At 43.9% G+C, this 25,608-nt stretch overlaps 1 pseudogene; it reads left to right on the plus strand.

Moving 5' to 3' along the window:
* Positions 1-18,735: 18,735 nt before the first annotated feature.
* Positions 18,736-18,853, plus strand: LOC124725990 (annotated as a pseudogene).
* The last annotated feature ends 6,755 nt before the right edge of the window (positions 18,854-25,608 follow it).

Raw genomic sequence — 25,608 nt, forward strand, 5'->3', positions numbered from 1 at the left:
TCGTCTACTTAAACTTCGTGAACCTCCGTAACTTGAGGTATGATTCCTAAATCCCTGTTCCGTGCTGCTAATAGATTTCCGAAAAGTTTAACGTACAAAACTGCGATGCTGGGCAGGGTTAAACCATCATCTAAAACATGGTTACTAGGCAATTTAAGCGAGTGCGGTACATAACGAAAAACCCACTCTTCTCGCTAGATGCACAAGGTTTGGAGGGAAGAATTTTCTTATGGAAACTCCAAGCCCCCTCTAGACCTCTGAGTTCTTGTCTCCCATCGCTCAAATTACTGTTGCAGTTTGGCTTCCAGGTGCTTCCAGCTACTTTATTATAAGCAGTAACTCACTAGTCATAGTACTAATTGAATCAATATACATAGGATGTTTTTGTGATGACAACAATCAACGAACCATGACCACCATAACATTATTTTGTCCTAAAATTTCATCATCTTCTGAGTCGAACCATGTGCGATTACCTGTATTCCTCTCGTCGAAACACAGAACCCGTGCTTTCTCTAGAGGTTTGTATGTTTCTGCCTTAGTTTTCGTAAGATCCAGCACTTATACTACCTCACCGCCTACGCCCTCAGATATTTAACTTGTATCAGTACGTAGATTCCCAAAGAAGAAGCAACTCTAGTTGCTATGAAGCCTTCGAATGAAGCAGTAGTGCAATGACTGAATTCACGACATCCAGAGATTTATGGCTCTATATGACATTTCCGTTTATTTGGAGAGATGCGTATGTGGCCTAAGATGGCACAGTGAAACGCTGAAGCTGATAGCCTCCAAAATAAAATAAAATAACGGCTATTAATGAATTTCACTGACATTTTCAGATGCTTAAGTGGTTTTCTCTTCGAGAAAACGGCAGCCATCTCTAAGCTTCGGAGATTTAAGCACTCAGAAACACTGCCACAAGATGACGCGTAAATTGTTGGCGTATGTGGTCTGGAGGCTGAACTTACCGTGGAAGAGCCTGTTGACTTGTCCATAACGGTCCAAATCCTTGACTCCACTCCCCACCCCCCCCCCCCGCCCCCCCCCCCCAAGAAAAAAGACTACGGAACAAAATGGCAAACAATGGAACAGGAAATAGTTAATATTGCCATGTATTTATAGAAAGCAGCAGCGTCCGCCAGTTAATTATATATTGTCCTTTAGCTAGTTATGTCTATGCTGTGACAGCGAAGATGTAATATCCCATATCAGTTTTATTCAGTGATGTAACTCTTGCGGTGTATTCACTAGCAGTCGAGATGACAGGCATCTTATCCGCATGGCTGTAGCGGATCATGCAGCCACGTCTCGATATCTGAGTCAACAGATGGGGAAGTTTGCAAGACAACAACCATCTGCACGAACGGTTCGACGACGTTTGTAGCAGCATGGACTATCAGCTCGGAGACCACGGCTGCGGTTACCCTTGACGCTGCATCACAGACAGGAGCGCCTGCGATGGTGTACTGAACGAGGAACCTGGGTGCACGAGTGGCGAAGCGACATTTTTTCGAATGAATCCAGGCTCTGTTTACAGCATCATCACGGTCGCATCCGTGTTTGGCGAAATCGCGGTAGACGCACATTGAAAGCGTGTATTCGTTATCATCATACTGGCGTATCACCCGGCGTGATGGTATGGGGTGCCATTGCTTACATGTCTCGCTCACCTCTTGTTCGCATTGACGGCACTTTGAACTTTGGACGCTACATTTCAGATATGTTATGACCCGTGGCTCTACCCCTCATTCGATCCCTGCGAAACCGTACATTTCAGCAGGATAATGCGCGACCACATGTTGCAGGTCCTGTACGGGCTTTTCTGGATACAGAAAATGTTCGACTGCTGCCCTGGCCAGCACATTCTCCAGATCTCTCACCAATTGAAAACGTCTGTTCAATGGTGGCCGAGCAACTGGCTCGTCCCAATACGCCGGTCACTACTCTTGATGAACTGTGGTATCGTGTTGAAGCTGCATGGGCAGCTGTACATGTATACGACATCCAAGCTCTGTTTGACTCAATGCCCAGGCGTATGAAGGCCGATATTACGGCCAGAAGTGGTTGTTCTGCGTAGTGATTTCTCAGGATCTATGCACCCAAATTGCGTGAAAATTTAATCACATGTCAGTTCTAGTGTAATATATTTGTCCAATGAATACTCGTTCATCATCTGCATTTCTTCTTGGTGTAGCAATTTTAATGCCCAGTAGTGTTTATGACAGGCAGCGAAGTGCAGATTTATATCCCTTTCCATTGAGAGCAGCTACAACACAAAATCAGATGAATTTCTTCGATTTCATCATAGACGTGTATTCCGCGCTGTTCAAATTAATTACTACGTGACGCATACCTGGAAGAAAGATATGTCACTTGAATTAGGAACTTTTAATTTTGGTTCCTTTATCGGACATTTAACAAGAGAAGTTTGACAATGTGTTGTGGAGAAGGTGCGGGTTGGGTTCTACACGGACTCTGTTTTCGGAATACATGCTTGTTGCCGTGAAGGGGGAAATATTGTTCGAGATAGATCGATATCTGGAATAGTACCAGCCCACCACTGTCTCTCTCTCTCTCTGCGCGTGTGCTTGCGTGTGTGTGTGTGTGTGTGTGTGTGTGTGTGTGTGTGTGTGTTTGTGTACGTGTGTATTAGCGGATGGGTGGCTGAGGTTGGAAACAGAACGAAGTAGAACGTTTGAATGGTAGCCCGCAGCATGTCATGCTCCCGACTTCAGCCGCCGTGCTCGTTGGTCGGGCAATAAGAGACCTCCACGGCCCCGAACGATAAAAGTTGCCGAGTTTTACGAGACAATAACAGTGCCGCCAGGCCGCACCTCCCACAGGTATGAGCCGCGGACGCGCGCTAAAGCTGTCAGCGCTCCCTCCCAGACCCTGAACGACCGAGCAGGGTCGTCCCGCCTGCCATTACGTCAGCTCCTCCGCGACGTAACGCCACTAACAGTCTCTCACAAGCGCCCTTTCTCTGGTCGTAACACTGCTGCAGACTCCGCTACCAATTGTCAACACTACATTACGCTCCTAAGTGAGCGACTTCACGATACAGGCTGAGAAGTACGCAAAACGAACAGCTATAACCGAATAAAAATTGTTTTAAAATACGAAGACGTCTCTGCTGTACGATTTATTAAGGTTATTTATCTGTAAAATTAGGCATATGTGTTCAATAGAAGTTTGAAGCTTAAAAAATGTAAAGAGTGCAGAAAGACAAGTTGCTAAAGAAATAACACGAGGAATTAGGGTTGTTGTTGTAGTTGTGGTCTTCAGTCCAGACACTGGTTTGATGCAGCTCTCCATGCTAGCTATCCTGTACAAGCTTCCTCATCTCCCAGCACCTATTATAACCTACATCCTTCTGAATCTGCTTAGTGTAGTCATCTCTTGGTCTCCCTCTACGATTTTTTCCTCCACGCTGGCCTCCAGCACTAAACTGGCGATCCCTTGATGCCTCAGAACATGTCCTACCAACCGATCCCTTCTTCTAGTCAATTTGTGCCACAAATTTCTCTTCTCCCCTGTTCTGTTCTATATCTCCTCATTAGTTATGTGATCTACCCATCTAGTCTTCAGCATTCTAATGTAGCACCACATTTCGAAAGCTTCTGTTCTCTTCTTGTCTAAACTATTTATCGTCCATGTTTCACTTCCATACATGGCTACACTCCATACAAATACAGGGCTATTACAAATGATTGAAGCGATTTCATAAATTCACTGTAGCTCCATTCATTGACATATGGTCACGACACACTACAGATACGTAGAAAAACTCATAAAGTTTTGTTCGGCTGAAGCCGCACTTCAGGTTTCTGCCGCCAGAGCGCTCGAGAGCGCAGTGAGACAAGATGGCGACAGGAGCCGAGAAAGCGTATGTCGTGCTTGAAATGCGCTCACATCAGTCAGTCATAACAGTTCAACGACACTTCAGGACGAAGTTCAACAAAGATACACCAACTGCTAATTCCATTCGGCAATGGTATGCGCAGTTTAAAGCTTCTGGATGCCTCTGTAAGGGGAAATCAACGGGTCGGTCGGCAGTGAGCGAAGAAACGGTTGAACGCGTGCAGACAAGTTTCACGTGTAGCCCGCGGAAGTTGACGAATAAAGCAAGCAGGGAGCTAAACGTACCACAGCCGACGGTTTGGAAAATCTTACGGAAAAGGCTAAAGCAGAAGCCTTACCGTTTACAATTGCTACAAGCCCTGACACCCGATGACAAAGTCAAACGCTATGAATTTTCGGCGCGGTTGCAACAGCTCATGGAAGAGGATGCGTTCAGTGCGAAACTTGTTTTCAGTGATGAAGCAACATTTTTTCTTAATGATGAAGTGAACAGACACAATGTGCGAATCTGGGCGGTAGAGAATTCTCACGCATTCGTGCAGCAAATTCGCAATTCACAAAAAGTTAACGTGTTTTATGTAATCTCACGGTTTAAAGTTTACGGCCCCTTTTTCTTCTGCGAAAAAAACGTTACAGGACACGGGTATCTGTACATGCTGAAAAATTGGCTCATGCCACAACTGGAGACCGACAGCGCCGACTTCATCTTTCAACAGGATGGTGCTCCACCGCACTTCCATCATGATGTTCGGCATTTCTTAAACAGGACATTGGAAAACCGATGGATCGGTCGTGGTGGAGATCATGATCAGCAATTCATGTCATGGCCTCTACGCTCTCCCGACTTAACCCCATGAGATTTCTTTCTGTGGGGTTATGTGAAAGATACAGTGTTTAAACCACCTCTACCAAGATACGTGCCAGAACTGCGAGCTCGCATCAACGATGCTTTCGAACTCATTGATGGGGACATGCTGCGCCGAGTGTGGGAGGAACTTGATTATCGGCTTGATGTCTGCTGAATCACTAAAGGGGCACATATCGAACATTTGAGTTTTTGTATGTGTGTGCAAAGCATTGTGAAAATATCTCAAATAATAAAGTTATTGTAGAGCTATGAAATCGCTTCAATCATTTGTAATAACCCTGTACTTTCATAAACAACTTCCTAATACTTAAATCTATACTCGATGTTAACAAATTTCTCTTCTTCAGGAACGCTTTCCTTCCCATTGCCAGCCTACATTTTATATCCTCTCTACTTCGACCATCATCAGTTATTTTGTTCCCAAAATAGCAAAACTCATTTACTACTTCAAGTATCTCATTTCCTAATCTAATTCCCTCAGCATCACCCGAATTAATTCGACTACATTCCATTATCCTCGTTTTGCTTTTATTGATGTTCATCTTATTTCCTCCTTTCAAGACACTGTCCATTCCGTTCAACTGCTCTTCCGGATCCTTTGCTGTCGGACAGAATTACAATGTTATTGGCGAACCTCAAAGTTTTTAATTGCTACTCAGAATTTTTCTTTTGTTTCCCTTACTGCTTGCTCAATATACAGAATGAATAACATCGGGGAAAGGCTACAAACCTGTCTCACTCCCTTCGCAACCACTGCTTCCCCTTCATGCCCCTCGAATCTTATAACTGCCATCTGGTTTCTGTACAAATTGTAGATAGTCTTTCGCTCCTTGTATTTTACCCCCTCCACCTTCAGAATTTGAAAGAGAGTATTCCAATCAACATTGTCAAATGCTAGAAACATAGGTTTGCCTTTCCTTAATCTATCTTCTAAGATAAGTCTTAGGGTCAGTATTGCCTCACGTGTTCCAACATTTCTACAGAATCCAATCTGATCTTCCCCGAGGTCGGCTTCCACCATAACAACTGTTATGACTCATAAAGACCCATGTTCCTCTTGTTGTTATTCTTCGTCAAACATTTTTTCTTAAGTAGGTCGTTCATGGAGCCTCTTCAAACCTTCTCGCTTCTCGCATAGTCTGCCATTTGGCATATCCTCCAATTGAAGTCCTCTTCGGTTCACATCATTCTTCACCTGGTCGCTCCATCCTCTTCGTGGTCTTCCAATTAGTCTTTGTCCAGAGTCTGTCCATTATAAGGCTCTTCTCGGATGTCTTTCTGATTCCCCTCCTTCAATGTGGCCAAACAATTTAAACCTTCTATTGTCCACAGTTTCTTTTATGGGCTAGCTTTGCAGGGTGTTTCGTGTTACTTCATTCCTTACCTTGTCCCTTGATCCATCGTAGAAAATGCATATTTCTTTCTTGTATTCTGCTCAGATCTTTCATTGTTCAAGTCCAACGTAGATCAAAATGAGCAACTAACATGACTTGTACATAAAGATGTTGGATTTGGCAGGTATTTTCCAATTTCTAATTATGTCTCGAACACAAAATTTCGAACAATTTTCTATTCTCTCCGAAATTTTTCCTTGATGTTTCCTCTTTTGATTAATTTAATTCCTAGAGACTTTAAGACATCTAAAAACTACGTTCGGAGAGGCCATGGAAGTCCCAACGGTGCCAACCGACCGCCGTGTCACCCTCCGCCCACAGGATGCACCAGTTGTGCATATGGAGGGCCATGTGGTCAGCACACCTCTCTCCTGGCCGTATGGCAGTTTACTTGACCGGAGCCGCTACTTCTCAATCAAATAGCTCCTCAGTTTGGCTCACAAGGGCTGGACGTACCCTTCTTGCCAACAGCGTTCGGCAGACTCTAAAATTATTGTATATCCACTGAGCAGAAACTACGGAATAGAGGTGACTAAGGAAAGAATTTCGCATGGGTCTTTCTTTAGTCATAAACTACAGAACTAAACTCCATCCGTTCGAACAGGCCATGGATGGCCTGACGGTACCGACCGGCCGCCGTGTCAACCTCAGCCCACAGGCGTCACTGGATGCGGTTATGGAGGGGCGTCTGGTCAACCACCGCTCTCCCGGCCGTGTTTCCGCTTACGAGACCGGAGGCGCTACTTCTCAATCAAGTAGCTCGTCATTTGCCCTCACAAGGGCTGAGTGCACTCAGCTTGCCAACAGGGATCAGCAGACCGTACGGTCACCCATCCAAATGCTAGCCCAGCGCGACAGCGCTTAACTTCGGTGATCTGACGGAACCAGTGTTACCACAGCGGCATGGCCGTTGGCTCTTTTTTTAGTGATACGGTGTGGAAATACAGAAAACGCCTTTATTAAACATAAGAAGCAGAAAAAAATACAGTGATTCCCCTGGTGTGCGAAAACGTATGTGTGACCGCTGGTTTTGAAGACGGGGGTTGGAGGCATGCCTTCGGAATGCGAACTCCGAGCCTTTGATGGTCAACAGAATATAGCCTCACCTGTCAGTCCTGGTCACCGGGGAGATTTCAATTGTGGGGAGGGTTGGCGACAATGCTCCGTAGACAGTTAATTTCATGTGCTGTCGTGTTAACAAAAACGTCCAAAAATCGGTCACGTTCTTGGGTCCATTTCTGAAAAAGAGCACTGACCTACCCTTTACCCAAGTGACAGCATGCATCTTTGACGGTGGAAGTACTTCTCGTCTGGATACAAGAGCATACTTGGGACGACCACGTGCGTTGACACCCGAAGATAAAGGGCCAGTATTTGCTGGAGAAAGAACCACATGTCCACGGCCGCACCGCCGATGAGACGGTTTTCGTTTGTGTCGTCCACATCATACCTCTGGTAAAAGGGCCTGTACATCAGGCGATGGCATAGAATTTGTGTGGTGGCGGGTATTTACCAGTGACGACTAAGTACCAGGTGGCCCTCGTTTCCCTGTTGGAGTATGGTTGATGAACTGCGCGCCATGCCGCCAGGCCACCTAACCTTTGAGTGACGTTCTTCGATAGCATTCTTGGGGTGAATCCACATTAAGAGGTGCTAAATATTTCGCCTAGTGGGAGCCCTAGTGCGACGAAAGTTTGCGTGGACATAATTTATTATAAAAGGAAAAGTTTGAAATGTGATAGCGCTGGTACAATGTGGGCCATGGCCATCGGCGGTTGACATGAAGCAGGTGCGAGTTCGTTGACCAAAAGTTCAGTGATACTGTTGCTATTGCTTCATACTTTCAAGATCGTATGTACGTAAAGAGCCGTGGCGCCCACGTAGAGACTGACCAGTGTGAGACCACCTCTACGCTTGGGGAGTGTGAGGGAGTCATACGTGACCCTGAATACATGACTATTACTGACAAAATAGCCGAAGACCCCTTGGATCCGACGCGCCATAACTGGAGAGATAGGAATAGTTTGTGCGATGTGTGTTATTCAGGATGCCATATAAATGTTAAAGAACTGCAGTTTTTTAAAGTGTCCGTTGCTCCCAATAACTGACTTCGAACTCCCATCCTAATGTTCTGAAGAAGACAGGTTGATCACCGTGGGACGGATGTGCAGAGTAAAAATCATTCCTAGACAGCGTAGAGGCTCCATCATCCTGAAAGGAGGCACAACTGCATCAGGAAGTCCCCTCCCAATGTTCATCGGGCAAAATTTGGCGACGTCCAAATGGCCGCCCGCACCACTCCCGTATTGTTCGATCCACAGTGTTGCCCCTTTAGCAGGTGCGGCATTCGAATGTATGTCTTCGCTCGGTGTTCCCTGATAAACGTCGTTGCAGGTCGCAGAGAAGCTGTTCCAGTGCAATGGCGTACGCTATCACCCTTTCGGACTGACCGTGCAATTGATACTGGTGTCATCCGTCCGTTGATCATCACCCTCGACGAAGCATCACGAAGCAGGCGCATGATTAAGAGGACGAAGGCAGGTGGGAGATGGATCTGTTCTGTCACCTTCGAAAGGAGGGTATGGTTCGCCACTCGAGCGAATGTGTGATCGAAATCGACGGAAATCAGGAAATCATGGCTCCCTGGAGTCGGCAGGCTGTTGCAATCGCGATGACGTCTCTATAATCAGGTAGCGCTGATTGTATATTGGTTACTCCTGCCAAGGACGCATGTGCAGCACTCGTATGAGGCGCATCGCGAGGAGGCGAGTAAAAAACTTTAAATCCGAGTTGAGGAAAGTGACTGGTCGATAGCTGTCAGGCCACGTGTCTCAAGTGGCTTTGGGTATCGGAATAATTAGACCTTCCAGAAAAGTTGTTCCTGGAACATTTCCCTCCGTCGCGGCGACATTAAATATCTGAACGTCCTCTAAAGTTCTAACGGCAGGCCATCTGGTCCCGAGGATCGGTTCAGAACTCCCTTTGTGAGCGCACCAGTGACATCTTCAGTGGAGATGTTTCGTAAACGTGAGTCCGTCACCAGGCCATCACGTGCTTCAACGCTAGAGCCTTCCTCATGATAGAAGTGACGGTATGAGCCTCGAAGGCTGTTACGATGTCCTTCTGTGGTAATAACCGTCGGCCGTCACGCAGATCTAAAGAACTGGTAAGTGCTTATCGACAGCGTCTGAGATCTGCAACGACATGACACACTGAGGGCGTTTCTCCGGTAATGCTGTCTTGGCATCGCGCTCTGACAACTACGAGGGCAGTTCAATAAGTAATGCAACACATTTTTTTTCTCGGCCAATTTTGGTTGAAAAAACCGGAAATTTCTTGTGGAATATTTTCAAACATTCCCGCTTCGTCTCGTATGGTTTCATTGACTTCCGACAGGTGGCAGCGTTGTACGGAGCTGTTAAAATGGCGTCTGTAACGGATGTGCGTTGCAAACAACAGACAGTGGTCGACTTTCTTTTGGCGGAAAACCAGGGCATCTCAGATATTCATAGGCGCTTGCAGAATGTCTACGGTGATCTGGCAGTGGACAAAAGCACGGTGATTCGTTGGGCAAAGCGTGTGTCATCATCGCCGCAAGGTCAAGCAAGACTGTCTGATCTCCCGCGTGCGGGCCGGCCGTGCACAGCTGTGACTCCTGCAATGGCGGAGCGTGCGAACACACTCGTTCGAGATGATCGACGGATCACCATCAAACAACTCAGTGCTCAACTTGACATCTCTGTTGGTAGTGCTGTCACAATTGTTCACCAGTTGGGATATTCAAAGGTTTGTTCCCGCTGGGTCCCTCGTTGTCTAACCGAACACCATAAAGAGCAAAGGAGAACCATCTGTGCGGAATTGCTTGCTCGTCATGTGGTTGAGGGTGACAATTTCTTGTCAAAGATTGTTACAGGCGATGAAACATGGGTTCATCACTTCGAACCTGAAACAAAACGGCAATCAATGGAGTGGCGCCACACCCGCTCCCCTACCAAGAAAAAGTTTAAAGCCATACCCTCAGCCGGTAAAGTCATGGTTACAGTCTTCTGGGATGCTGAAGGGGTTATTCTGTTCGATGTCCTTCCCCATGGTCAAACGATCAACTCTGAAGTGTATTGTGCTACTCTTCAGAAATTGAATAAACGACTTGAGCGTGTTCGTAGGCACAAAAATCTGAATGAACTCCTTCATGACAACGCAAGACCTCACACAAGTCTTCGCACCCGAGAGGAGCTCACAAAACTTCGGTGGACTGTTCTTCCTCATGCACCCTACAGCCCCGATCTCGCACCGTCGGATTTCCATATGTTTGGCCCAATGAAGGACGCAATCCGTGGGAGGCACTACGCGGATGATGAAGTTATTGATGCAGTACGACGTTGGCTCCGACATCGACCAGTGGAATGGTACCGTGCAGGCATACAGGCCCTCATTTCAAGGCGGCGTAAGGCCGTAGCATTGAATGGAGATTACGTTGATAAATAGTGTTGTGTAGCTAAAAGATTGGGGAATAGCCTGGTGTATTTCAATGCTGAATAAAACAACCCCTGTTTGAGAAAAAAAAATGTGTTGCATTACTTATTGAACTGCCCTCGTACACCTCCCATGTGGCACCGAGTAAGGGCCAATATCGTGGCCTTGGCGAGTTGGACCTCGACCTGACGTTCTGGGAACGGTGGGTCCTCCATAGGCCCCGGAAGACCGTGTAGAAAAATTCTGTCGTGTCTCGGTGCCACTGGACCACCGAGCGGCGTAGGCATGGCTTTGCACCATATACACACCACAGAAGTATGGGTGAGTATTGTGTAATACGTTTCTCACAGGATTCCCTTGTGGTCGTGACCATTTGTTGACATTCCAGTTACTGTAAGCAGCAATCGCAGTAGCCCATAAGGTGAACGCCATTTACCACCTGCCAGGTGTACTAGGTAACAGAACTCGGGACAGGTGGTGAAATTAGGATGCTGGCCCTTCCTTGCGAGAACTCAAGTTAAAATCTCCGCCGGTAATTAAGTGCTCATATCGACCCAGAAGAAGCGGCGAGATTGTTTAAGAACGAAATTGTAATAGCTCTCGTCGTTGGTCTGTGTCGGATGGCGCATAGACATTCATTAATCTGACAACGTGTACTGTTAGTGCTAGGCCTCGTGAGGCTGGAAGTAAGTGACGTCCTCTACTGCAATGCCGTCGCGAACGATAACCGCTGCTCCACTATCTCCGCTGGCACGATTATATGAACTACGTTGTCAATGCGTAGACAGAGGGCCAGTTAGCACACGAGTCGCAGAACATACATGCTACGTGCGATTAGTGAGGCATAAACGTAGCCGTGGACGGCCTGTTGTTGATAGTTCTTCCGGGTTATATGACCGTGGTCCATGGAATACTTCTATTCCTAACGTTTCGTTCAATACTACGTTGGACATCCTCAGAGGTATGGCTGGTCCTGTTGAGTCCTACCGACTGACGAGTCGGGTGTCGGAGAGCGGCCTAAATACCGAGGAAAGTGGGCGTGGTCTAGCTTGCACATAGTAGCAGAGAGAAAACTAATCAAAGATAAAATGTAACTATAGACAATAGTCATAGATAAAAATCACTTGTCGATTCTGTAACGCCACTGTCCATATCTCGCTTAATTTCAAGGCCTCTTCTTTTCTATTAAAATTCAATAGCCTCCCTATACAGTCGTGGATAATAGTTCGTGGTAGCACTTAAAACCGTAGTTTCAGAAAACTTAACTCATAGTCACCGAACTGAAGTGCATGTTCCGCGACGGCCGATTTATCTATTTTACCCAGTCGGCAAAGAATTTTATGCTACTTCACCCTCGTATTCACACTTCCTTTTGTAGTACCAATACAGACCTTGCCACAAGTACACGGAAATTTATACACACCGCTAGATGATAATGGTGGCCTTCTATCTTTAACAGAACGAAGTACTTGTCCTACTTTCCTGGTAGGTTTGAATACCGGTTTCACTTTATGTTTCAGCAAAAGTTTGCCGATTCGATCTGTAACCTTACTAATGAAAGGTAAAGACACCGTGTTCTCCCATTGTTGTGTACCATCCTTGTCCTTTGGCCTGCTGTAATTAGGTCTTAAAACTCTATTAATTTCTTTGTTTGAGTACCCATTCTTTTCGACGGCCTGTTTTAGATGATTCAGTTCTGTATCCAGATGTTCCGGCGTACAAATCCGTTTTGCCCTGTCCACGTAACTTTTAAATCCACCTCTTTTTTTGTTGTGGGTGATGATTGGAGTTCTTATGTATCTATCAGTATGTGTGCTCCTCCGAAACACTTTATGTTTTAGACTGCCATCGGTCTGTCTCATGACTAAAACATCGAGAAACGAAATAGCCTGGTCTTTTTCCACTTCAATGGTAAACTGAATTTTAGGGTTTATGCTATTAAGATAGTCAAAAAATTCGTCTAAGGCTTTTTTACCGTGTGTCAAAACCACGAATGTATCGTCTACATAACGATACAAACAACATGGTTTCTTATTTCCTTTATTCAACGCTAGTTGTTCAAATTTATCGATGTAAGAATTGTCAATCGCAGGGCTCAATGAGTTACCCACGGCAACACCATCCACTTGCTCATAAAACTCCTCATCCCACTGAAACTGACTAGATGTGAGACAGTGTCTAAACAAATCTTCAGTGAAAACTTCCGGTATGTAAACCATAACTTCATTGACCGGAATCATAGTAAACAGAAATACAACATCAAAACTGACCAAAATGTCTTCAGGAGCCAAGGTTAGACCTTCAATTTTCTCAATAAAATGACTAGTTTTCCCTCTGCTACTATGTGCAAGTTAGACCACGCCAACTTTCCTCGGTATTTAGGCCACTTTCCGACGCCCGACTCGTCAGTCGGCAGGACTCAAAAGGGCCAGCCATACCTCTGAGGATGTACAACGTAGAATCGGACGAAACGTTAGGAATAGAAGTATTCCATGGACCACGGCCATATAACCCGGAAGAATTATCAACAACAGTACCATCCGGCCGTCAAAGCCTTCATTGTATGATTGTGGACGGCCTATATTGTTCAAAGAGACCCGTGTGTTCGCGAAAGAGTGCAGGACGCGCCAACGAAAAACAATTAAAGAGTCAATTGAAACCATTAAGCAATCAGGCAACATCAACAGAGATCGGCTACAAGCTTCTGGCATCCTGGCAGCAGACTGTCGCTATCCAACGGCCCCGAGTGGTCGCAGGGCAGAAGTGTCACCGGGCACGGACGTGACAGCCTATACAATGAGCTACAGCGGAAGCGCATTTCCGCGCACAACGGCAAAAAAACGACTTTCCGCCCAGGAGCCAATCACTGCGAGCCAGCTAACCCAAGAACATCTTTCCTATCCTCCCCCTTCCGTCTTGACTAGCCTGTTATATTCTAGGGCCAATAAAGTTTCAAAATGATATGAGGTACTGAGACATATTTTCTCCACCAAAACTAGTCGCGCCATGGGGAAGGTCGTTGTAATAAGAGCAAAACGTTGGTTTTAAGTTCTTAACTAAGTTATTTTATATAATAAAGTAATACAACACACAGAAGAATTTTAATCTTCGTAACAGAAAGATTTCTGTGCATAGCAAAATTAGGAAAGCTTGCCTGTAAGGCAGCAAAACTCTTCCGAGGAACAATATCAGTATCACCTTTTACACAAATAACGAAATAAAGTGCAAAGTCATCTTCAGCACTTCAAAATATCCAAACAGTCGGCCAGGGATATAAAAGAGTAGTTGCAGTCTATGCCCAAAGAGATAAATAGACTACTCACGCCGGCCAGAGTGGCCGTGCGGTTCTAGGCACTACAGTCTGGCCCCGAGCGGCAGCTACGGTCGCAGGTTCGAATCCTGCCTCGGGCATGGATGTGTGTGATGTCCTTACGTTAGTTAGCTTTAATTAGTTCTAAGTTCTAGGCGACTGATGACCTCAGAAGTTAAGTCGCATAGTGCTCAGAGCCATTTTTGACTACTCACGAAGAGATATCAATAATACGAGTCCCAGTAAACATGGAAACCCTTCGTTTTAATATCTTAAGCACGTTCACCTCTGCCTGACATGTTGCTAAAGATGAACATGGAGTAACAGACATAGCACACAACTTACAAATACTGTATCTGGCCAACAAAGTCAAGAAACTGAACTAACTCGGAGAAGAAGAAGTTTATACCCACAGGTGCACTTCCTCAAATGGCGTGTTAAACGATCAGAGCTACCCAACAAAATGTTTCTAAGAAATTTCCGTAAATTATTTGTGCCACCAGCTCAACACATGCATTCGTGAAGTAATCATAATAATAATACCAAAAAACAAAATACCTTTCCGATAAAAAATTCCATTTCAATAAGAAAATTTTATTGCTGAATCTGATATAAGTCATTCACTTCTTCCTATATTAATTATCAAATGTTAGAAAGTTGTATCTATCTGTTAATAGTGCTTCCAAGAAATTAGTTCCGTATCACATTAATAACGTACACTTTAATCTAGTCATCATTCTTTCCCTGCTAGTCAGCCTCTGCTCCACATGGCATATAACATTCATGTCAATTGAATACAATTATTTTATATTCCTTTTAAAGAACCTTATTGGGAAGATTTCTGTACACACGTTATATATTGAGAGCATTTTTAGTGATACAGGAGTTTATCTGCTTTAAGAGCATAGATAAAAAAATTATAAACATGTCCGAGTGCAGAATTTTTTTTTGGAATACGTAAGGAAACTCTTACTCGACTTTAAGTGTAACTTCAGATGTAGAAAGACCAATTAGTTTGCCACGGTGCACGAGTACATCCATCAATGGACCTAAGAGTGTTTGTGCTTTGGAAATAAAGGTGGAAACGCGTGGTAGAAAATTTAAGAGGCATGCTGCAGCATTCAAAACGCAGTCGATTAAAACGTTATGCTGATGAAGACGTATTACGTTAGCGGATGAATGCCCAAAACGCGTCGTTGCATAAAATGAAGTTCCACAGAAAATGGACTACTTCCCGTACTTCATCAAGTAATAGACGACGGCATCTGCTTGAAACGCTTCTGTTTAGGTTTGAACAACAAATTTTCAATCCAATCTTCAGAAAATATCCTACAGTGCCGAGTACGTCTTGTGTTAATGCTTTAGGGACAGGACAAAAGAGTTAAAGACGCGCGGACACACACACACACACACACACACACACACACACACACACTTCACACTTTTTTGTGTATGGGAAATTGCACGGATGACTGATAATGCTGAAAGGGATCGAAATGTTTTGTAAAATTTCTTCTACATCTACATCTACATCCATACTCTGCAAACCACCTGACCGTGTGTGGCGGAGGGTACCCTGAGTACCTCTATCGGTTCTCCCTTCTATTCCAGTCTCGTATTGTTCGTGGAAAGAAGGATTGTCAGTATGCTTCTGTGTGGGCTCTAATCTCTCTGATTTTATCCTCATGGTCTCTTCGCGAGATATACGTAGGAGGGAGCAATATACTGCTTGACTCTTCGGTGAAGGTATGTTCTCGAAACTTTAACAAAAGCCCGTACCGAGCTACTGAGCGTCTCTCCTGCAGAGTCTTCCACTGGAGTTTATCTATCATCTCCGTAACGCTTTCGCGATTACTAAATGATCCTGTAACGAAGCGCGCTGCTCTCCGTTGGATCTTCTCTATCTCTTCTATCAACCCTGTCCGGTACGGATCCCACACTGCTGAGCAGTATTCAAACAGTGGGCGAACAAGCGTACTGTAACCTATTTCCTTTGTTTTCGGATTGCATTTCCTTAGGATTCTTCCAATGAATCTCAGTCTGGCATCTGCTTTACCGACGATTAACTTTATATGATCATTCCATTTTAAATCACTCCTAATGCGTACTCCCAGATAATCTATGGAATTAACTGCTTCCAGTTGCTGACCTGCTATATTGCAGCTAAATGATAAAGGATCTTTCTTTATATGTATTCGCAGCACATTACACTTGTCTACATTGAGATTCAATTGCCATTCTCTGCACCATGCGTCAATTCGCTGCAGATCCTCCTGCATTTCAGTACAATTTTCCATTGTTACAACCTCTCGATACAGCACAGCATCATCTGCAAAAAGCGTCAGCCACCAGGTAATTTATGTATATTGTGAATAGCAACGGTCCTGTGACACTACCCTGCGGCACACTTGAAATCACTCTTACTTCTGAAGACTTCTCTCCATTGAGAATGACATGCTGCGTTCTGTTATCTAGGAACTGTTCAATCCAATAACACAATTGGTCTGATAGTCCATATGCGCTTACTTTGTACATTAAACGACTGTGGGGAACTGTATCGAACGCCTTGCGGAAGTCAAGAAACACAGCATCTACCTGTGAGCCCGTGTCAATGGCCCTCTGAGTCTCGTGGACGAATAGCGCGAGCTGGGTTTCACACGACCGTGAACTTCGTGAACTGACTGTTAAGGAGATGTTGCTACCTTTCTGCGCCTCAGAAACGGAAAATCAGATGAAAATAAAACACACTACTTCATATTTCAGATGATCGCACTTAACGAGCTGCTTCGACTAAACGAGGCACTTTGATCGATAAATGCACTAAAATTTCTGTAGTAGACATAGCGAAACAGGACTGTTACTTTAGAAGCCCTATAATATTTCGGGGCTTCACTAGCAGGGCTACTAGGAGTATGTGGCTAACTTTCAGTTAGTACGCTGCAGTTTGACTGCTTCACTGACCAGACCAAAAAATGTAGACAAATGTAAAGTTTGAAATTCCTGGTAGATTAAGTCTGTGTGCTGGACTAGGATTCGAATCCAGAACCTTCCGTTTTGATCGTGACCTAACCGACTGAACTACCTAGCATGACTCACAACCTGCCCTCACAGCTTTACTTCTGCGATGGAGACCACAACTGTTCGTAGGGACAAGAACAAATTCAGAAAAGGTGTAATACAGGAGGAAAGGACAGACAAATATCAAGTGATGGAAACTGAAAGAGAAACCCAAGAGACGCACAGGGAGAAGATTAAGACATAACTACATAAAGACGAAAGGAAGGATGCAGAGAAAGAATGGAGGAGGTTCAAACAGGCTCTAGATAATGTAGCGGAAGAAACAAGTTGAAAGACATCAGCGAAAATCAGACACACAGAAACTCCATGGTTGAAAGAGAGAATTTCAGAAGCTGTCAAGAGGGAGAATAACACATGGAAAGAATAGTTCAAAAACAGAACGGAACATAATAGAGAAAAATGGAAAAGACTATGAAGAGCAGTAAGGAACATTATAGTGCTAGGAAGATACCTTGCAAAAAAAAAAAAAAATGTTATAAAAGAAATAGAAGAGAATTTTAAGGATGACATGAAGATACTGTACTGTGTATTAGATAACAGAAGGAGGTAAAAGGGAAATACTTCAGAAGTTATCAATATGAAGGACAGAATGAAACAAATACATGTGACGATATAGATGGAGACGAAAGAAATGTCACAATCATAGAGGAAATTTAAAGGAAAGATCTGTAGCTGTTAGATGCAGAGAATACTGTATTAGAAATGAAAAATGGCGAAGCTCCTGGATTAGATGAGATCACAGTTGAAATGATGAAAACTGTGGGACCTATCGGAATTCAGGGGCTGTATAGAGCAATGAGCATCGTATGGACATATCTAAAGATACCAAATGATTGGACAAAAGCAATTATTTCACTTATAAGAATGGTAACAGGGCGCTGTGTGAGAATTACAGAGGAACAGCACTATTGTTCTACATCATGAAAAAATTATTTTACAGAAAATCAGGAATAAGATTGAAGCACAATTAAGGGAGGAACAACAAGTATTTCGACACGTAAGGACAACTATAGCTGCCATATTTGCCGTCAGACATATTGTAGAAAAGAAATGGGAATTTAGGAACGACATCGTAATTGCACCCATGGATATGAAAAAGGCTTATGACACTGTTAGAAGGGAAGAGATATTGCCAGGTCTGAGCAGATTGGAACTGTCAAAACAAATGCAACGGAAAACCAGAAATATATAGGAAAATGCCTGAAACGTTTTATAATAGACGGCAAAAAAACATAAGGGAATAGAACGGATGCAGGGGTTCGGCAGGGAAGTGTGCTCTCACCAGTGATTTTAAGTATAGTCATGGTTCAAATGGCTCTGAGCATTATGGGACTTAACTGCTGAGGTCATCAGTCCCCTAGAACTTAGAACTACTTAAACCTAACCAACCTAGGGACATCACACACATCCATGCCCGAGGCAGGATTCGAACCTGCGACCGTAGCGGTCACGCGGTTCCAGACTGTAGCGCCTAGAACCGCTCGGCCACCCTGGCCGGCGTATAATCATGGACAACATCGTAAGGAATGCTCGCCAAGGATCAACAGCAGATGATATGAAAATTATAGCACATGCAGACGATGTGATATTATGGGACGAAAATGGGTAGAAAATGGAAGAACAGCTAAACACCCGGCAGAGAGTAATTGAAGAAGCCGGCATGGAAATAAAATCAGCAGGAAAAAAGAAAAGAAAATGATGGATGTAAGTTGCAATGGTAAAATTATTAAAGAAGTAGATGCTTTCAAGATGCCAACGGCTTTGCCGCAGTGGTAACACCGGTTCCCGTCAGATCACCGAAGTTAAGAGCTGTCGGGCCGGGCTAGCACTTGGATGGGTGACCATCCGGTCTGCTGGTCGCTGTTGGCAAGCGGGGTGCACTCAGCCCTTGTGAGGCAAACTGGGGAGCTACTTGACTGAGAAGTAGCGCCTCCGGTCTCTTAAACTGACATACGGCCGGGAGAGCGGTGTGCTGACCACACGCCCCTCCATATCCGCATCCATTGACGCCAGTGGGCTGAGAATGACACGGCGGCCGGTCGGTACCGTCGGGCCTTCCAAGGGCTGTTCGGATGGAGTTTAGTTCTGTAGTTTATGACTAAAAAAAGACCCATGCGAAATTCTTTCCTTAGTCACCTCTATTCTGTAGTTTCTGCTCAATGGATATCCAATAACTTTAGAGTAAGTGCTGTTTCATGCAAGCACCGCGATAATTATGTTCGTATACATAAATTTGTTTACGTATCAGCATTCCAAACTGTGATACTGCATTGAAAAAAAGAAAAGCATTTAGGTTGACAATTTGCGTAAAGCTGGAAACCCTGATTTGAGTCCCCGTCCGGCAAAAGTTTGATAGTCGTCATTTCCTTACACAGCTGATGGTTGTATTCGCACCTGTGATTACATTTCACATTTTCCATAACAACTTAAGTCACTGCAGTACCTGTTTCTTCACACAAGCATTCATGTCCTATGGAACACTACAACGTTCTGCTTAACGGCTCACACTCTGCAACATCGCATTTTTTAATGCGCTGCGTACTGAAGAATGTTGGCAACACATTTTAAGTGCCTATTTGTCTTCTGTACTACTGTAGGCACAATACATCCATCGATAATTAATAAATGAGAAAGAATTGCGATATTTTTAGCCCAGCTTTGAAAATGTCAGAATTAAATGAAATGTGACTCCACATCTACGTGTAATATTTGTCTGCTTCTAGCGTACCACACAAACAAAGGAAATTAATTTTGTCGATTTTTCTATGAATTTGTAAAAAATTTATAATGAACATGATAGTTGACGAATAATATATCATTCCGAAAAGCAATTACGCAATGTAAATTGTGTGCGCCCTACCGCTTTCCTCGAAATTTTTCCTCACGATCTGAAACGGAGCGGCACTTTCCAGTCTGGTGTTATAAAGTTTTCTCTTCAGCTTTAAAAAGAAGTAAAGAGAAAAGGAAAAGCTCATTCGACTGAGGGATAAAGAAACTCTAATTCAAAGTAAACGAACATTCCCTCTGAACGCAAATGACGCATTAAATGTAGTATTCATCAGCAGAAAATTTCCTGCAGGGACTGGTTAATATGACGTAAGATGTCAGCGCCTTACATTTTCACCTGATTTTTATTTTATTTTTGAATGTTAGAAAGAAACGCTTGTCGAAGCATTGGAGAATATTAAGATGCAAATAAATTCGCTATGTATGTACTCAAACAACACGAAAAATGTCCTATTGAGGGTGTGGATCTTATACTGCAGACATCGTTTCAGAGGGCTATGTTTCAAATTCCTTTCTTAAAGACCGTGAAATAGGGGATGAAAGGCTTTTTGAAGGTATGTCGCCATTATTGCAATTTTGGAGACAGAACTATGAAAATTCGTATTTGTTTTCTCACTCAGAAACAACGAAATATGTTTTTTCTTATTTAAATTCGACCACTGAGGGGATAAAATAGTGAGTGAAAATGTTTTGAAAAGAATTCATTATAAGAAATACTAAAGCATTTTTAAAGCCACACCTATCAAAACCGGTATTTCACTTCTCGGCTGGAAATAAAAAATATATGTGGTTCAGTGCTTTTGGAAACTCAAGTTCCTAGTGAGTGAAGTTGGGGATTAAATTTTTATGAAATTATTTCATTATGAAAGCATTTTCTTAGGTAAACCTATGAACATTTGTATTTCGTTTCTCTGTTAGAAATTTAAAAAATGCGTGTTCCACTGCTTTTGGAAATTCAGCCTCTTAGGACGTGAAGCAGAATGTAAAAAAAATTTAGAAAATATTTCGTTACATTAAAAAATTCTTAAAGCGGAATCTATTAAAATTGGTATTTCACTTCTCGGTAAGATACAAAGAAATATATGTTAGGGTATGGAAGTTGCTATGGAAATATCACCAAAAGAACTTAAAAGACATGAAAACCTTGGACTGGCGGAACCAGAATTGCTTTTTGGTCAGAAGTACATTCGGAAAAACCATGCTTCTATGGCCTTAATTAGCAGATGTTGCAGTCTGTGAACAACTTAAAAGTTTTATTATAGGAAACCAACGAAAAGGAAGAAAAATTTGTGCAGACAGTGATGCAGCGTGCTCTAAGCTAATAGAGTGTAAATATGTGTGAAGTGAGCATTCGGATGCGCGGAACGACAATTCTGTCGGCAACATCTCCTGCAGCTCAGATCACATGATTTTGAGCGGGCGCATTTTAGCCAGAAAAGCACTTTGCGTATTTTGAATGTTATTTCTTTGCTGCTACAGATAGATCACATTCTGATGTATCATGAAACTTTGAACAAGCGTTTTGCAGACATCTTAACAATTTCGTAACCAGGAAGTGAAGTTGGCTTCAATATGTAAAGAGCAATAATACAAAGTTATTTCTCCACAGTATGAAAGCCCACATTCTACTTTATTTACGTTTTTTCGTTAATGTGTTAAGAAGTGACAGCCAACAATATTTTTTTTACGTTTGATATTGCACTTATTCATATTTTCGAATCACTTCTAATTAATTACGTTGCAATGACACTATACAGGAAACAGTCCCACACAGAAATGCTTGTATACACACAAGGGTTTGAAAAATTGCCTAAATTGTATGAAATCAATCACATTGTCTTGTATAAATTTTATCTGCATACGATCATAGCACCAATACGTATACAGTGACTGGCAGTTTACTCAGACACATTTGAAAACTTATATAGCACTTTTCTCGTAAGCTCATGGCCACAAAATCGCAGAAATTATCTGTGCAAAACAAGATTTTGTAATATCGTGTCTCGATACGTTTCAACGTATAAGGTTTCTCATATCAATATGACATTTACAATTATGCATATGTTATACATACATATGGAAAGTAACTGCTCCTCCTTTGGCATTTTTCTCTTTACAACCGCAGCAACGACAATACTGCACCGTAACTATTACTAAAACTCAGATCTGCCGGAACCTATAAAAAACAACGCAATTACGTGTAATATTCAAGTTTCACTCTTACCCCAATTTGTAGACAAGCAGCGTCGTCCCAGGATCACATGACTTGCCAGGTTTGCTGTCGAGAACATGCGCAGTAGATTATGCACAGTCGGTGCCAATGATGTGTTTCGCTTTGTATTGGAAGAGATTCTCTCCGGTTTCGAGCCGCTATCGCAAGTGGTAAAGGCAGCCAGTCTCGCATGCGAGATGAAAGCAGAGCTCACAGTTTGCAGCATAATTGCCAAAAACGATTATGGAGCTCTGGTACAGTGCCGAGCGGATGGTCTGAATCAGAGGCTCAGACGGTTCTGCGATCGTTCAGGCTGCAGAATCCTCGACTTACGCCCTAGGGTGGTTGGGTTTCGGATTCCGCTAAATAGGTTTGCATGCAGAAGGCGGCTACACGGGTAGCAGAGTGTGTGTGGAGTGGACTGGGCGGCTTTTTAGATTACAGGGTCTCGGGCTTCAGTCTCAAAGTGTGCAGCCCGAACACAGGAAGAACGTAGATACAGGAACCATCGCTACAACAGATGTAAATTGTTGTAGCTGTGTTCCTGAAGTCCAAGCGCGAATAGAAAGCACGAGTGCTCATATCATTATAGGCACTGAAAGCCTGCTAAAGCCGGCGATAACTTCAGCCGAAACTTTTGCGAAGAACCTAACGCTGTTCCGAAAGGATGGGCTTAACACAGTGGCGGTGGCGTGTTTCTTACTGTTAGATGAAGTTTATATGGTACTGAAATTTAAGTAGGTAGTTTCTGTGAGTTACTTTGGGTAGAGGTTATTCTGGGCAAACGGAATAAAATAATAACTGCATCCATTTACCGACCTCCTAACTCAGATGATATAATTGTTGAAAGGTTCAAAGAAAACTTGAGTTTGATTTCAAACACGCACCCGACTCGTACGATAAAAGTTGGTGGTGACTTTAATTCACCCCGATATGTTGGCGAAAACATGTTTAAATTCGAAGGTACGCATAAAACATCGTCCAAAATTGTACTAAACGCATTCTCTGAAAATTATTTCGAGAACTTAGTTCATGGATTAATTTGAATAGTAAACGGTTGTGAAAACACGCTTCGCCTCTTAGCAAAAAATGATTCAGAATTAATAACTAGCATCAAAATGGATTAGTAAAAACAGGGTTGCCGCAGTGAGACTGAATATTGTCTTCCCCAAAAGTAAACGAAAAATATACCTACTCAAAAATAGAGCTTTCTGAGAGACATCTTTTTCCAAATTAACAGTACAAGTGAAGACCGGATGTGGCTTCCATTCAAAGAAATAGTATCGATAGCGACTGAGAAATTTATACCAAATAAATTAACAAACTACGGACACGATCCTCCTTGGTACACAAAATTGGTCAGAACACTGTTACAGAAACAACGAAAGAAGCAAGCCAAGAATTAAAGATCGTAAAATCTGCAAAAGTGACGAACTTTTAGAGAAACACGAAATTTCGCGCGGAGTTCAATGCGAGATGCTTATGATAGTTGCCACAACGAAACTTTATCTCGAAATCTGGTAGAAAATCGAAAGAGATTCTGGTTGAATGTAGAGTGTGGCAACGGCAAGACACAATCAATGCCATCTGTGCGTGATAGCAATGGAGATACTGTTGTGGGCTGGCAGGAGAGCCAACCCGTATGAATAGAGGAAGCAGAAAGGCACGCGTTTAAGCTCACGCAGGCTGGCGTGAGGTCTGGAACAGGACAAGGAATTTAGACTTACAAAAAAAGGAGGTAACTGGTGGAATACTTAACTTTAATCCGTTAATGTCGAACGGAGCTCTTGTCTGTGCATTATTTACAATATCAATAGTAACTGAACATGGAGCCTTGCTAGGTCGTAGCAAATGACGTACCTGAAGGCTATGCTAACAATCGTCTCGGCAAATGAGAGCGTGTTTTGCTAGTGAACCATCGCTAGCAAAGTCGGCTGTACAACTGGGGCGAGTGCTGGGAAATCTCTCTAGACCTGCCGTGTGGCGGCGCTCGGTCTGCAATCACTGATAGTGGCGACACGCGGGTCCGACGTATACTAGCGGACCGCGGCCGATTTAAAGGCTACCACCTAGCAAGTGTGGTGTCTGGCGGTGACACCACAGATACTATTGATGACAGTGCAGCCAAAGAGTTCTGAAATGCCTTCACGAAAGAAGACGAACTAAATATCCTAGAAATCGAATCAAGATCAGGTGCCTACATGAGTAACTTAGAAGTACACGATGTGATCAAAAGTATCTGGACACCCCCAGAAACAAACGTTTTTCACTTAGTTGTATTGTGCTGCCACCTACTGCCAGGTACTCTATATCAGAGGCCTCAGTCATCATTAGTCATCGTGAGAGAGCAGAATGGGGCGTTCTGCGGACTTCGAACGTGGTCAGGTGATTGGGTGTCACTTGTGTCATACGTTTGTACACGAGATTTTCACCCTCCTGTACATCCCTAGGTACTCTGTTTCCGATGTGATAGTGACGTGGAAACGTGAAGAGACACGTACAGCACATAAGAGTACAGGCCGACCTCGTCTGTTGACTGACAGAGATCCCCGACAGTTGAAGAGGGCCGTAATGTATGATAGGCAGGCATCTATCAAATGGTTCAAATGGCACTGAGCACTATGCGACTTAACTGCTGAGGTCATCAGTCGCTTAGAACTTAGAACTAATTAAACCTAACTAACCTAAGGACATCACACACATCCATGCCCGAGGCAGGATTAGAACCTGCCACCGTAGCGGTCGCTCGGCTCCAGCCTGTAGCGCCTAGAACCGCACGACCACTCCGGCCGGCGCAGGCATCTATCCACATCTTCACACAGGAGTTCTAAACTGCATTAGGATTCACTGCAAGTACTATGACAGTTAGGCGGGAGGTGATAAAACTTGAATTTCATGGTCGAGTGGCTGCTCATAAGCCACACATCACACCGGTAAATGCCAAACGCCGGCCGTTGTGGCAGAGCGGTTCTAGGCGCTACAGTCTGGAACCGCGCGACCGCTACGGTCGCAGGTTCGAATCCTGCCTCGGGCATGGGTGTGTGTGATGTCCTTAGGTTAGTTAGGTTTAAGTAGTTCTAAGTTCTAGGGGACTGATGACCTCAGAAGTTAAGTCCCATAGTGCTTAGAGCCATTTGAACCATTTGAACCAAATGCCAAACGACGCCTCGCTTGGTGTTAGGAGCGTAAACAATGGACGATTGAACAGTGGAAAAAAGTTGTGTGGAGTAACGAATCACGGTACATAATGTGGCGATGCGATGGCAGGGTGTGGGTATGGCGAATGGCCGGTGAACGTCATCTGCCAGCGTGTGTAGTGCCAACAATTATAATTCGGAGGCGGTGGTGTTAAGGTGTGGTCGTGTTTTTCATGGAGGGGTCTTGCAGCCGTTGTTGTTTTGCGTGGCAGAAAAGCAATTCGGGGATGGCGATTGCATCTTTCAACACGATAGAGCTCCTGTTCATAATGCACGGCTTGTGGCGGAGTGGTTACGCTACAGTATCGTCCCTGTAATGGACTGGCCTCCACAGAGTCCTGACCAGAATCTATAGAACACCTTTTGGATGTTTTGGAACGCCGACTTCAGGCCAGGCCTCATCGTCCGACGTCGATACCTCTCCTCAT

Source organism: Schistocerca piceifrons, chromosome 1 (genome assembly GCF_021461385.2).
Source record: "Schistocerca piceifrons isolate TAMUIC-IGC-003096 chromosome 1, iqSchPice1.1, whole genome shotgun sequence".
Classification (NCBI taxonomy): domain Eukaryota; kingdom Metazoa; phylum Arthropoda; class Insecta; order Orthoptera; family Acrididae; genus Schistocerca; species Schistocerca piceifrons.